This window comes from Lissotriton helveticus, chromosome 1_1 (assembly GCF_964261635.1).
Source record: "Lissotriton helveticus chromosome 1_1, aLisHel1.1, whole genome shotgun sequence".
Classification (NCBI taxonomy): Eukaryota; Metazoa; Chordata; class Amphibia; order Caudata; family Salamandridae; genus Lissotriton; species Lissotriton helveticus.
Window position 1 is genome coordinate 25,307,882 of NC_136057.1, and position 13,710 is coordinate 25,321,591.

At 50.2% G+C, this 13,710-nt stretch overlaps 1 protein-coding gene across 4 annotated transcripts in view; it reads left to right on the forward strand.

Moving 5' to 3' along the window:
- Positions 1-13,710, forward strand: part of SLC43A3 (solute carrier family 43 member 3) — a 419,431-nt gene that overhangs the window by 213,160 nt on the left and 192,561 nt on the right. Inside the window, exon 1 of one of the 4 annotated variants that reach the window (XM_078674262.1) lies at positions 2,888-3,110. The exons of 2 other annotated variants lie outside the window; for them this stretch is intronic. The gene's annotated coding sequence lies outside the window, so the exon portion shown is untranslated. Of the gene's footprint in view, positions 1-2,887; positions 3,111-3,914; positions 4,102-13,710 lie in introns of those variants that run through there. One more of the 4 variants, XM_078674270.1, reaches the window with a different exon arrangement.

Here is a 13,710-nt window from a genome sequence, read left to right on the forward strand (position 1 = left end):
TATCCGTGGTTTGGTGGACAACCATATCAAGGAGGTATTCCCACAGGTTGTAATTTAGCAATATATAATCAATTCTCGAGGTGTGGCCCACCCTATTAAAGGTGTGCGCACCCCTAGTGTCTGACTTGGAGCGGCCATTTGTGGCTCTGAGGGCATATTCCAAGCAGAGATAATTGATATCAATGGCTTTCTGTGTCCATTTTTTGATGGGGTCAAGAGCGAGCAAGGGGATGCCTCTCTTGACATCATCCTCCCAGATGTCCAAAATGTCTTCGCTGGCCAGCGGTTCGAAGCAGCAATTAAAATCCCCAGCCAAGACAATGAGCGAGTCAATGTTACAACCACTAAGCTCCTCTTCAACTCCAGTTGAAGACAGAGGAGAGTGGTTCCCCACCCTGGCCCCCCTGAGGTACAGATTGAAGAGTTCTAAGGTCCTGCCCCCCGGGCACTGGATAGTGAGTCTCAAAAGATCTGGGGATTGGGTATTTATGTGTTTTATAGTGAACCCCAGAGAAATACTGACCCAGATAAGAAGGCCCCCAGAAGGGCGGCCTTTACTGCCTTTGGACCTGGAGGCTGGCACAGAGTACGTCGTGAAACCGACCCTGTGCAAAGGCTCCAAGCACCAGGTTTCTTGTAGGAGGCAAATCCCGAAGGGCTCCACAAAGAAATTCCAGTCTGGCTTGTCGAAATTTCGAGCAAGCCCTGCCACATTCCAGCTTAGGATCTTGAGCTGGGAGTTGCCTGCCGAAGTTTCGCAGGACTGGGGGGCAGAAGCTGGGGAGGCAGCGTGAATGCCGCCAAGCCAGATAGACCGGGGAGGAGCTATAGGGGGCGACAAATCAGGGGCTATCATGCTTACGACAGTGGGAGTGCTAATGGTGTTGTCAGGTGTGGGAGGGTGCAACAGGCCCTGTGGAGAGGAGACCTGGGTTATAGGCTGGATCGAAGGGGCAGTACTAGTCACGCCCAAGGTAGTCAGCAGAGGGGAGATCTCAGCTTCCAGCGAAGAGGTATTAGATTTAATTAGTGATACTGGTGCTGGAGACGTTAGGAGTCAATCAACATCCTCAAGGCTGCCAAACCTATTTGAAGTTGTGATACCGAGCCAGCCTCTAGTTGGATTATGCTCCTTTAAAGGGTACCCCCAACTGGGCTGTTGGGGGACCATAGACCAATTACCCCCCTGTGGGCATGCAGCACGGGGTGGATAGAAGAATGACAAAGGCCTCGGGGCAATAGAAGAGCCCCCATCTTGGCTCACCCAGGCACAGATATGATTGGCCGTGAAGACATCGTCAAAGGTTACGACTATGCAGTCGCCGGGGGTCAGTTTCCTTGTAGTTCCCACCCACGGAACTCTACGTACCATTGTAACTCTGCTCCTCCTACCATTGGGAATAGGTCTGTAGGTATTGAGCCAATGCATGACCTTGTTGTGTAGTGAATGCTGGTGCTCGTATTGGCCATTCTCTATTTCCGGGACACCCGTCAAAACCACCACATAATCATTGGCTTCAGGAGGAAGATCAATATATCCTCCTCGGAAATTACTCTTGGTACGAGGACCCCCAGAAGAACGAGTAGGGAATTTATTCTGAGAGACCTGGGCAGGGCGAAGGCTAGAGCTAATGGGATTCTGTGCTCTCGGGGCAGCCAAGTTGGTACGAATATATGGTTGAATGGTGGGAGCGCTTGAAGTATAGGCCCTAGGCTGGGATGCCGGGTTTGTGGTAACAACTCGCTTGGTGCGAGGTTTAGGGATGGGCTGGGTGGGACAAGGCACAATAGGGTTAGGCGGCAAGCCAGGCATAACTGTGGGAGGGGGAGTAGGAACCTGGGGAGCCATGTTATTGTCTATCAAACCCTGGTGTTCAAGGCCTCTCAGGCCAAGAGTGGCCAGAGCAATAATGCTTTTCTCCATCTCTAGGAGGTTGTTCTCTATTCGAGAGAGCCTTAAATCCAGGGGAGATAGAAGACTTTTTAGGGTGTCCCAAACCACTCCTATGAATTCCCTTTCCCTCCCTTCCTGGTCATTCAAGACAGGGTCTGTTCTCTCCGTTGATAAAGTGCTTCCAGGTACCACAGGGGCTATCCCCACGTTATTATCGCACCGAGGAGCCAGAGGGGAAATGTAGGGCATTCCAGGGCTACCATCAGCTGTTGTGTTGGCAACAATGGACAAGTTACCCCCCTGGGTTATGGTCTTTTTCTGTGGAGAGGTTGTACTGGGGGAACGCTTTCTCTTATTAGAATTAACCGGAATACTATCTAGTCCACCGTAGGAAGTGGAAGCAAGAGAAATATCTAAGGAGTGTGAAGTAGAAATGGGGGGATCGGAAGGGCTACCTACAGTGATGGGCAAGCCCTCAGGCAGAACGAGTCAACACAGAGGTGTGAAGGGGGTGAGCGAAGCTGGAATATCGTGAACATCAGCCAACGTTAGAACTCCCTCAGAATTGTAAACACGATTAGGGGTAGTAGCAGATGCTATATGACCAAGGGAGGATTTCTTACGAGTAGCAAATTCGAGTGACAGCTTCCTAGCAGCTTCCAAGTCAAGGGACACTCTAGTTTGCAGTTTGTTGATTTCCTGGTCTATGGCAATATTCGTCCGTGTAATGAAATCATCCATAGGCCCATTTTGGGCCAGCCCCCCCTTGGCCGCCCTATTGCGAGTTACACGAGTGCACATGTGGGCAAACAAAAACTAGCAGCCAGGACAACAAAAGTAAACAGTCGCAAATACCAGATTGCGGGGACAGGGCGAAGGAGGGGGGGCCCAGACCAGACCGCTCAGACCTCGAACGGCCTCAAACGGCCCTGTCTTCGCCCGGGCTGCGTCCCGCGCTGCGGGAGGCGGAAGTAGTAATATAGGGGGCGTGGGGGGCGGGCCAGCAGGGAGAGCGGACCGGAAGCTCTCCGTCGGTCTAGCAGGGACTTCTGGAAAATGAAGTCCCTGCACGCTCGCAGCCCCGCTGAAGCCTCGCGCCCACAGCCGCCTTACCGTCACAAGAAGTACCCCGCTGAGCTGGTGTCCAGCGCTCACGTCGAAGCGGCACCCGCGGAGCGGGTGCGGCGAGAGGTGGGCTTGGAGCGCTGGTATGCAGGTGAGCAAAGTGCCGCTGTGCCTGTGTAGCAAAGACTGCCGCTGGGTTCTGGAGTCAGTGTTTAAAAAAAAAAAAAGAAACACGGGGGAGCTTGGTCAGTAAGACTGGGGGGCTGGGGTGGGGAGTGAGCTTCAGATGCTCCAACAATCATGCGGTCTCGTGTTGATTATTATATGAGGAGGGGCACAGGGGGGGGGATAGGGAGGGAAAGGAGTGCAGACTGTGAGCGGTGCTTAAAACAGTATTTTGCAAAACTTCCCATGTTTTAAGACATTCAAAACAGAAGCCTGCGAGTGGTTTTGTCAGAGTGAGTATTTTGAAATCCGACAGACCCCTGGGGGGGGGGGGGGGTCAGTGTCTGATCTCTGGGGGGCGTCACAGGGTGGGCAGAAAAACACACAGGCACGGCTCACCCGAGGTTTAGGGTGGAGAGATCAGCCCCCTACAGGTCATTATGGGCACTGTCCCCAGTCCAGGACTTTGAGTGTAAGCCTAATGCATTCTGGGTGTTGTAGTCTTACATTAAATATATTGTTTTTCCTCCAAGGTTTGTCAAGCCAGTGGTGTCTGGTGTAGGGGCCGTGGACGGTGCCAGGCCTCTCTAACCCTCACCCCCACCCCCCCTCTACCTCCGAGATGCTGGCCTTGCCTCCGGGCCACCGTAGCCGGTGCAGACAGCCCCACGCTATATAAGGCAGTTATTAAACCCCCTCAGAAGCTGTCCCTTTAAAAGAGGACTCCTGCCACGTGACGTACATCAGGGGAAGGGTGAGGAGGCTCAGATCCCCCCAGCCCTCACAGTTCGGGGTTGGGTCGTGGCTCTGCTGTTAGATTTTATTTGGGGTGCGGGAGGGGTGAATGGGTTTGGACCGGCTCCTCCTCTTCACAGCGCCCCACCCACCGGGCTGCCCAAACCGGTTACGTGGCTGCGCCCATCGCCGGGTCGTGGGAGGCGCCTGATTCTCTCCAGGGACCCCCCCGCTGAGCAGAGGTGAGGGGGGCCCAGGGGGAGGGGAGGGGGTGGTGGGGAGAGGGTCCAGCGTCCCCGGGCACCCCCGGTGCCAGGCTGTGCCTGCTCTTGAGACGACTCGCACCCCCCGCCCCCCCCCCCCGCCAATGCTGCAGCGCCCCATCCACTCCGGGTGGCTTCGGGGCGCTATGCGCAGCGCCCGGTGGTGGGTCTCCAGTCACAGCTCTCCCGGCCTCGGAGGGGGCACACACACTCCCGGCTGCAGTGGGGGCAGGGGGGTCTGCCCCCCCTTTCTCTCTGCGGGGGTCACCCCGTGGGGGCAGCCTCGCCGCCCCCCCCGCCCCCCCCACACCGCAGGCCCTTCTGAGCGCGGCTTGAATGGGAAAATTACAAGTGCAGCCAGGTACCCCCCAAAGCCAGGGGCGGGGGTGAGAGAGAGTTTCACTGATGGGGAGGGGAGGAGGTGGGGGGGGGGGGGGGGGGGTTGACCTTTCCAACATTTCCAGGTTTTGTTTGTAAGCAAGAAATCAGCATGTAAGAATGCCCGGTGTGTCTGTCCGAATTATTCCACTAATATCCATGTATATAGCACTGACTGATGAATGTTTATTGCTACCGAAAGTAACTCCTGTTTAGCGACCTTAGAATAAGGACAGACTAAGAGAAAATGGTAGGAGCCTAGAGATATGCGGCTCCTTGCAGCGGGGTCAAAACCCACTCAGCTACATGAGAAGGATTTTAACTTGTGGCCAGTATCTCTGCAGCAAGAGCAGTAACCAGCTGAGCTGGCTACAGTACAAACCAGTGCCATGGGCCCGGTGCACCCGGGCTGTACGGCGGCGCAGACACTGCGCAATCTTTGCTGAGTCAGCCTTGGACTAGACTGCACAGGTGTGCAGGTGTTGTGTAAAGGTATCCTGTCGCCCGGAGCATGCTGGGTAGACATAGGACTCTGTACCTGCTGAGAGTTTCAGTTCAGCCCGCCGGGACCCATTAAGCTCGCCAGGACAGAGTGGCTGCCGCGTTTATCTAATTGTCAAATTCTTTGGGGACGAGTTTTTAAAAATAAATGTGTAAATTGATACTTTGCTCTTTGTGATTCCGCCCCCTTCCTGCTACTAAACCCTGCTGTTCGAGATCATTACATTTAATTATTTATTTATTTTGAAAGTTTTATATAGCGGGAACATGACCACCGAGGGTATCAGAGCGCTTTACACTTTATGCATCAAGAAGGGTGCAAGTAAACAAAACAGAACCAACAATTCGAAATATTTCCAGTCTTGTAAAGTCCGGTATTCCCGAGACCCCGGCAGCTGGGCCACCAATCACCGGCTGTGGCCTCCATATCAAATGGAGTGGCCAGTCCGAGGCAGAAATGTCTTCATCAGGAGCCCTTCGACTTCTTTTTTGAAGAGGGCAGTGGAAGGGTTCACCCTGACTTTGGGGGGGTGTGGGAGGGTTCCAAATCCTCGGAGCTATACCTGAGAATGCTCGATTGTAGGTTTTTCTTTTCTTGAATTTTTGTGGTTTGAGCCGTAGGGTGCTGGCGCATCTGGAGGTTCTCGAACCACACGATGGCTCCAGTTTCCGAGCGAGGTACAGCGGGGTCTTGAAGTGGAGGGTACCGATGTGCTTCTGCATGTTCAGACTTTTGTCTAACATAATACACAGAGAGGATACCGAATCAACGAGGTGAGGTCTACAGTTAAGAGCAGTAAGCTGATTCAACCATTGATCCATGACCTGAGATTGTTTGAGGGGTGAAATTAGGAGGAATTCCGTTTTGAGAGCATTTAGCCGCAGGTGGTTCCGTGTCGGCCAGCTTTCTTATTTCCAGCAGGAGTGAGTTGAGGGACTAAATGTCCTCCGGGGAGGCGATCTTCAGGTATAGTTGGGGATCAGCCGCGTACATTTGATAGTGAATGCTGGATGATTTCAGAATGTCTATCAGAGGCTCCATGAACAGGTCGAAGAGCGTGGGTGAGAGCGCTGAACCTTGTGGGACCCCCAGCGTGACCGGAGAAGGATGAGAGAGGGACTGGTTCACCTTGAAGCTTCGGGATCTGTTATGAACGAATGAAGAGAACCAGTTTAGTACCGGCCCAGCCCCATCCCTGTGTTCCAGGAGGTCTATTAGGTTATCGTGTTTGACCGTATCGAATGCTAACGAAAGGTCGAGAAGGATCAATAGGCAAGACTCATTATGGTCCAACATTCTTAGCGCATCATCGACAATGTGAGTTAACACAAATTCTGTACTATGGCCCGGGTGCAAACCAGATTAGCATTGATCCAGGATTTGGAAATGATCGATGTGGTTACAGATTCGGTTGAGCACACATTTCTCCAGGAGCTTTGCCAAGGTGGGTATGTTCGAGATTGGGCGAAAGTTATGGAGTTCCGTTGGATCAGCAGACTGTTCCTTTGGAATCGGGGTAACTTGACTCCATTTTAGGCAATCTGGAATAGCACCTCACTGAAGTGATGCATTGACGATCTAGGTCCAAAGTGTTAATAAGGAGGTTCTAACTTCGTAGAAAAGGTTCGATGGCAGGGGGTCGTTGTAGTGATTAGAAGTTTTCAGAGTCCTCAGCATTTTGCGTATAGTGCATTCATCCAAGGTTTGGAGAAGACTCCAGGATGCGTTGTTTTTGGGGAGGTAGGGCTGCTCAGGGTCAGTGATATCCAACCAAGGGGGAAGGAGGGTATTCAGTGGACTGATCGACAGGTGATCAAGGGCAAAGCGTAGTTCAGTTTTAATCTTAATCGTTTTATCTGTGAAGAAATCTGCAAATTCTTTGCAGTTCGGCAATGTCCCTTGACTCAGTGACGAGAGATTATGATGACTGTTAGCTTGGGACTTGAAAGTTTTGAACAGTTTTTTTGGACTTTTTTTGCTTGCTCTAGTTGATTTCTGAAGACGGTGGCCTTCGCGCTTCTGATGCGTTTATTGTAGATGCTTCTTAGGGGTCTCAGATGGTAAAGCTGTTCAAGAGAGGGATAGGATCACCACACTCTTTCCGCAAGTCGTAAATTCCTTCTTTCGGTATTAAGACTATCATTAAACCAAGGTTTGGAGAGTTGAGGACAATCTTTTAAGCTGTGATGGCGTCATAGAATCTAATATATTAGTCATTGAGCAGTTATAGTGGCCCGTAAGGTCATGGACATCCGACAAGTTCATGGGAAGGGGCAATATGTTATCACAAAGAGCAGTCAGCTCGTACGAGTTGATGTTCCATAGAAAACTTTTCAATTGTTTTGGGCTCTACTAGCTCTTACCGACTCCAGGATGAGGAAGGTGATGCAATAGTGGTTTGTCCAATCACACGGGAGGATCGAATCCAGATGGATGGAGTTAGGCTTACCAATGACAAGATCTAAGGTATCTCCTTTGTTATGTGTAGGGCTGTCACAGATTTGGATTAGATTGAGGTCTAGTAGAAAGGTTTTAACCGCAGCGCGAATTCCGCCACGGTGCGGTGGTTTTAACGAGTGGGCAGGGCCACGTCGGCCAACGGACGTGCGCAGCACTAGCCAGGCAGGGCTTGCGACGGCCGTTGGTCGATGGGAGCACGGAAGGGGTTACGGCTATTGATCGCCACATCATTCACATCATTCAAGACCTCTCCCAACCACCAAAAATCAGCTGGTGACTTGGGAAACTCTGGCCTGCTTTTTATGGTAAAACTAAAAAAATGCCCCATGCTTCCATTTTTCTCCAATTTTCCAACTATGTGTCTGTATTATCTTGAAATAATCACTGTGTTGATTAAAAACCACCGTCCTCTTTTCAGACCTCATCGGCAGGGCCTCTAAGTCAGGTTTGTCAAATTGTGAACACAGCTTTGTTTTCTCCAGGGTAATTTTTAACAAGCATTGGTAATGCATTGGTTTCGCCTATGTAATGAATAAAGAGCTGTATTCATCAATCACCCATCGTCTGGAAGAAGGAACTAGCTCCCTGACAAATAACACAGGAGTGAAGAGGATGTGGCACAGCGGCCAGAGCTGCTGACTCGAGAACTGGGGATCCCAGTTTGAGTCTTGGGAGCACCATGCAATATCCTGGGATTCTATGCAAATCACTCCAGCTCTCTGGGTGATAAATTGTTATATAAATATGCTTTTAAAGTTTAAGGCAAAACGTTATGGAAATATAGTTCCATCAAAGCAGATGTTAATAGTATTTCGGTGGCAGGAAACTGCTAAGAGAATCAGAAGAGGGACAAGCATTGGCAAATGCAGGAAAATATGGTACAGCCAATAGACATGAAGGAAAGGCAAGTGGCACGCTCAGGAGCCAATGAGAAGCCAGGAAAGAAAGGAGGCGGGATGTAAGTCCCTTTTAAGTTTATATTAAAAATAATAGATTTCTCAAGCAGGGGAAACTAAACATGACTGTTCATCTTTCTAACTGGTGATCGGGAACAATGAAACACAGTCATCCTTTAGTGTTAGTGTCTGTGCAAGGGAGAGAGTGAACAAGCATTTGCAATGCAATATTTCTGGCATTTATGTGACTTTGAGCTATTGGCAATGTAAATGTCAATAGCTTAAATTCTTGCACATGCCAGACCTATTGATATGCAAATATTGTTTGTTTCCAAACGCCCATTGCTGCTCTTGCACTTAATAGAGGCCTCGCCCCTTTCTTTAGACTAGCTGCGTCTAAAGAAAGGGGTGTGGCCTCGATTAAATGCAAGCGCAACATGGGGCGCTTGGAAACAACCCCCAAAAAATATTTGTAAAGCAATAGGTCGTGCATTTGCGAGAGTTTAATCTATTGTCATTTACAATACGAATAGCTCAAACTCTCCGAAATGTGAGACCGGTGGCAGTGCAAAGAAGCAGCCGCCATTGTTCCGCGCTGCTTGGAAAGTGAAAGCGCACTGGCACGCGGATTGTTGCTGCGAAGCATGTCAGGCCTGCAGCAAGACAAAACTCACTAAAGAAAATAGTGCCGACAGACTAATAACACAGACGGTGTAACAAGAGACGTAAAAAGGCCAGTCCTCATGGGAGGTTACAAATGAAGACAAGGCGGTACTAAGGAGGGACTAACAAGCCTATTAATGAATCAGAAGCCAGCATTTTATGAATGATAATGACAGAAGCCAAATATGGGCGGAGAGTGGGCGTGGCTTCAAGTCCATACTCTAATAAGGCATGCCTCACGGAGCATGTGCTGCCCAGGCTCGACCTAATAAATCGCACAAAAACAGCAAATAGAATTGACGCAGTGTGCCAAGCCCTGCAAATAATGACAAAACCGCCATCTGCTAACCAAATTTAGTGAATGCGATTATCTTACAAAAATCTAAATTCGAGAAAGACATTAACCCTTTTGCTGCGGCGGCAATTCTGCCGCAGCGATAAGGGGGTGGGGCGGCCGCCCTGCGCTCCGACGCTTATGACGGAACCGCTCCGTCATGGCCCTCGGGTGGGCTGTGCTTGTGACGGAGCGGTTCCGTCATGGCCCGAGCGGGCCATGACGGAACTGCTCCGTCACCAGCACAGCCCACCCGAGGGCCATGACGGAGCGGTTCCGTCATAAGCGTGGGAGGGGTTAATCAATTCACGCTCTCTCTGTCGATACGTGTATGCTGCCTTTAATTCGCACTTTTTAGTTGTGTAGGCTATAGGGGAGAAATGCAGGCCTGGCAGACCCTTTGTTGCAGACTATCCTCCACTCTTCAGGCCCTGAATCAGCCAGCGCTTGGCACGGGTAGTGATGGCAGCCGCTCGAGCCCTGCGCTCCGATCACCAAAGGGGGTCCCACACCTGTGTGCCGTAAATGGCATCGCTTTTTCCCTCTTCCTCCATATCTGGCAAGCTTTCAGATTGCTATGTGTGACATTTTCATAATTTCAGTGTAATTATGAGTGACATGTCAACGACTATGAGTGACACTTTCTCGCGAGCAAAATCAAGCAAAGAGGAGGATGGGAAAATAAATACCACCCATTTGAGCAACAAGAAACTCTAAGAATGTCTAAAAACTGCTACAAAGCACCAAAAATGATCTCTCAATCCATGTGGGATCCGGCCCAACAGGAAGGATGTGTGAGGGCCCAACACAAACATGTTACACGCTAGTGGTTGGGTCTGGAATCGTAGTCTTTTCTTTTTTTTTTTTTTTTTTTTTCGTAGCCCAGGTGGGCGTCGACGTCCCACCTTTTGGTGTCCTTCCTGTGACATCGGCATGCTTCCTGCGGAAGCTCCCACCCTTGGGCGCCATCTTCAGATTCTTTTTTCCCATCTCAGCTGCCTAAGTGTCACACAGTCTCAGCTGACTCGCACTGCGCACAGGCTATCGAGCGCCATTTTGCATTATCCTCGCAGGCGGAGCCTGGTGCAGTAATGTCCCATACAACACAGCCGAAAGATTACGACTGTCAGAAACCTATTTTAAATTACCCCTGATGGTTTTGAGAAAAAAAAACGCAAACGTAAAGGAGGGGACCGAAACACACACTTGTTTACAGGCCGCGCCGCGCCTAGCACCCAGTTACCTCTTAGCTGTACTCATTCTTTTAGCACTAAAGTCACAGGGACAGTGACATTGCATATCATACTGGCCAGATTTGAAAATGGTGTAGATTATAGGGTCTTCATTAACCCCTTCGCTGCGGCGGCCATTCCGCCGCAGCGCTAAGGTGGAGACGGGGCCGCACGGCTCTCTCGTACTCGTGACGGAACCGCTCTGTCACGGCCCTCGGGTGAGCTGTGCTTGTGACGGAACGGGTCCGTCATGGCCCCGCCCGCTCTTTAGAACATCAGCGCAAGCGCAGAATTCGCGCCACGCAGGCGAGGCGAGGGGGCCGTGACGGAACCGTTCCGTCACCAGCACAGCCCACCCGAGGCTCCTGACGGAACGGTTCAGTCACGAGCATGGGAGGGGTTAAGACATCACATGCCATTCACTGCAGACTATGGGGCTTATTTACAAGCTCCTATCGCCATCACAACGTCGTAAAAGTGAAGTTGTTCTGGCGATAGGGCTATGCTTTATTTACAAGGCAGTGTTAAACCACTGAACGTGGCATAACGCTGCCTTGTAAATAAGGCTCCCTTTCATGCAGCCTTTAGCGTGAAAGGGGCGGGCAATGGGTGTTGCACTGAGTGGTCTAAGGCAACACTCATTGATTTTGTCACTACCCCATATTTACAAGGGTGGCGTAAATAGGAGGCAATGCCAACATTAAGACCAGGGAAAACCTGAACTTAGATCGGCGAAACGAGGAGAAATACTTCATTTCTCCTCGTTTTTGCTGATTCCATGTGTGTTGCATTGTGCATCACACATGTAAATGTAAATGCCAGCATTTGTAAAGCGCACAGCTACCTCCGACGGAGGTGTCCCGGCGCTGGGGGCCGTCGGGAAGATTAAGCGAGCTATTGCCCAGAGTCACATGATGCTAGGCTAACCTGCCGCCAGAGCCGGGGATCGAACCGTGAACCCTGTGGTCCGGAGTCAGGCACCCTGGCCGCTGCGCCACACCTCTTCCACATGGAAACAGCAAACTGCTATTGATTGTTTATGTGCAGGAAGGTGTCCTTTTGGAACTTCCATGTGAGCTGCTTTGAGCAGCACACAAACAAGTAACAAAACGTCATTTAAAGATTGTTTATGTGCAGAAAGTAGCACCTTCCTGAGCATAAACAATCTCCCCCTGCAACGCAGACACCCTTGCACTTTAGTGCCTGCGTGGGCGCTAGGCTGCTACATTTAGTGCCAGTGCAGGGGTAAAAGCAGGGCTGCACCATATTGTTGTAAATATGCCCCCATGTATATATACATTTGTAAAAGGTGGAGGGGAAGAAGAGAAACAACAGGAGGAGGGAGAGAGGGAAGGAGGTAGACAAAAGGAGGAGAGAGGGAAAGAGAGAAAAAAAAGGGGCATAGATGAGATTGGAGGAGAAAGAGAGGGTCAAAAGCAGAAATAGAAGGGGACAAGAGAGGGAGTAATAAAGGGAAGGCATGACATGTATGTAGAAATAGAGGCAAAATAATGATTTGTGATAGGGAGAAAGAAAAGGAGGAGGAAGAGGCAAATGACATGAGATAAAAGAGGTTGGAAAAGAAATGGAATAGGGTGGTTAGAGGTGAGAGGGAGACAGAGACACTAGGAAGATAAGAAATATGCGGGGGGAATGAGAGCAACTGAAGCTAAGCAATCAAAATGATTAGGAGGAAAGAAGAAAAGACAAGAGGAGGAAGACCGAAGTTCGAAAGGATCAAGAGAGTGAGATGAAAGAAGAGAGAAAGCGAAAGTAAGAGAAAGTGAGTGAGTGAAAGGAGGAGGATGGGGAGTATAATGAGAAGAGGAGGGTAGGAAGTTAAACTGTGTAGAGGAAGGAGATAACAACTAGACAGAGGAAGGAATGAATAGCAAGGAAAGGATGGAGAGAGAGGAGGGGGAGAAGGTATCAAGAGTTTCCAGGTCTGTAACCACAACAGAGGGATTGACACTTAGTACTCTTTCGGTCCGCAGCTTAAAGGCTTGGGGCCTCATTTATGAAAAGTGACGCATCGCTGCGTGAAAGCAGCGATGCGTCGCTTTTCACTGCGCCCTCCTTGCGACACCAATGATGCGTCATATTTACATTATCATGGCGCAAGGAGTTACAGATACGTCAGTATTTCTGATGTATCTGTATGGCGCAAAAGTGACGCATTGCTGGAGTGTGTCACAAAAGTGACACAACTCCTACAATGTGTCCTTTCACATGGGGCAGGCGTAAGAAATTGACGCATTTGTGTCCTAGAAGTGACGCAGTGAAATCTTATAGATTTCACTGCGTCACTTCTACAACCCTTTCTTGCGTCAGAACTCCCCCTCTGCATACATTATACCTGGCACAGGTATAATGTGGCGCAGGGGTTTACAAAAGCTGCTATCCACCCTCCGCTGGCTTCCCATCGAGGCTAGAGCTATCTACAAGACCGCCTGTATCACCCACAAAGCCTTGCACTCCTCCTCTCCTCGCTACCTGGCGAATAAACTGAAACTCTTTGGAGGCTCTAGACCCTCACGCAATGCGGAGAATCTACTGCTTGAACCTCCCACTTTCAAGAAGGAGAGATCGATGGCCCAATCCTTTCCAGGCAACGCAGTGAGAATCTGGAACTCACTCCCGCCTCAGCTTTGGACCACCGCCTCCTCCCAGGCCTTCAAAAGGGACCTCAAAGTTCTCCTCCTCCAGAGACACCTCCAAAAGTAATTCACGTCCTCTTGTTATTTGGAGGAAGACTTCCCACTACTGATATTTCTACTTTCCATGACCATGGAAGTGCCTTCCCAGTGGATTCCTGGGGTTGGAGTGTCTGCCTTTTGCAGTACTCTCCATGTACTTGTGTTCGGTGCCCTTTTGTAACATGCACACACCACTCTGCCCTTGTAACACACGGCTGCTACCTCTCACATGTCTTTACCTTTGATACTGGCACAAGTGCCACCTTTGCCTACGTAACGCTTGTTTTTGTGCCTGAGTGTCTAGCACCTTTTGCAGTATTATACCTCAAATTATACTTTGTTTTCTCTTGTAACTGCACACTTGTCACGTTTCCTCTTGTGCACTTTTAACTACCTCAAGTATTTTGTTTGCGCACAATTGTCACTA